The following is a 1168-nucleotide window of genomic DNA, read 5'->3' as shown; positions in this document are numbered from 1 at the left end:
GCTGGGCAGGGGCAGGGGCAGGCAGCCCCCGGCGCCCTGCCGGCCCGGCCCGCCCCAGCCATGCCGCTCCCCGGGGCTCGGTTGTTTCCTCACGTGAGGGGGGTCGCCTTCCCTCGCTGCTAGGGCGCAGACACCCCCACCCTTCAGTCCTGCTTGTGGGTAAAATCGGGGTCTCCTTTCCCCTCCCCGCCACACGCTCACACTCGTGCCCGACATCTCACTCACACACACACACACACACATTCGCACTCATCCTATCACACATGGGTGCGTGCACACTCATCCCCTCTGTCTTACACACTTGTGCATCCCCTCCATCTCTTACACACACCTGCACTCATCCCCTCTATCACATGCATGGGTGTGCACACACTCATCCCCTCCATCTCTCTCTCACACACACACTCGTCCTATCACACATGGGCACACACACATTCCTCCCGTTTTACACACACACTCATCCCCTCCACCACTCGCTCACCCTCTTCATATCTCTCACTCACACACACACACACATTTCACACTCATCCCCTCTATCACACACTCGTACACATGCATCCCCTCCATCTGCAACACATACACACACACATGCACACACCCCTTCCAGCCGGCTCCCTGAGCATGCTGCAAGGACACTGTTTTGCTCTTCCCTCATCCCTCCCATTTTCCCCCTCGAAAGAGGGGCCTGCATCTTCCCTAAGCAGGGTCGGGGTATGTGTATCAGGCATATGCAACGTTTTGGGGCCAGGTGCCAAAAACCCCCGCAACCTCCACTTGTAAGATGTGGTTGTGCCAGGGGCGGATGGTGTGGGAGCTATGAGGGGCCTCAGCCTTGTGGTAACGCAACCCTAGCCACTTCCCAACAGTGGTTGGGGTCCTGGGGGAACCCCAATGTCTGCATGCACCTGTTGCTGGCAATGAGCTGGGCTGGGGCTCCAAGGACCCCAGTGCAGCTGCTTGCAGCCTCCCTGCTACCTGCTGTGGGCAGCCTGGGCTCTGGGCAGCCGCAGGGGCCTGCCTTGTCCCAAGCAAAATGGTTTCACATGCCATGCTCTGGCACGCATGCCAGGGGTTGCTAACCCTTGGTACACGCACACAACACACTCTTAAAAATATATATTCCCGCAATTAATAGCCCCATTGCCCTTCCAGGAAGATGAACTCTAGT

At 58.0% G+C, this 1168-nt stretch overlaps 1 protein-coding gene across 1 annotated transcript in view; it reads right to left on the bottom strand.

The window, feature by feature from the left end:
• The window catches only part of TBC1D8 (TBC1 domain family member 8), a 61175-nt gene extending 60985 nt beyond the window's left edge, over positions 1-190 (bottom strand). The window contains exon 1 of the mRNA XM_006034450.2: positions 94-190. The gene's annotated coding sequence lies outside the window, so the exon portion shown is untranslated. The remainder of the gene's footprint in view (positions 1-93) is intronic.
• Between the last annotated feature and the right edge of the window lie 978 nt (positions 191-1168).

This window comes from Alligator sinensis, unplaced genomic scaffold (assembly GCF_000455745.1).
Source record: "Alligator sinensis unplaced genomic scaffold, ASM45574v1 scaffold462_1, whole genome shotgun sequence".
In the NCBI taxonomy this organism is placed as follows: domain Eukaryota; kingdom Metazoa; phylum Chordata; order Crocodylia; family Alligatoridae; genus Alligator; species Alligator sinensis.
This window is presented reverse-complemented; position numbering and strand designations above follow the sequence as displayed.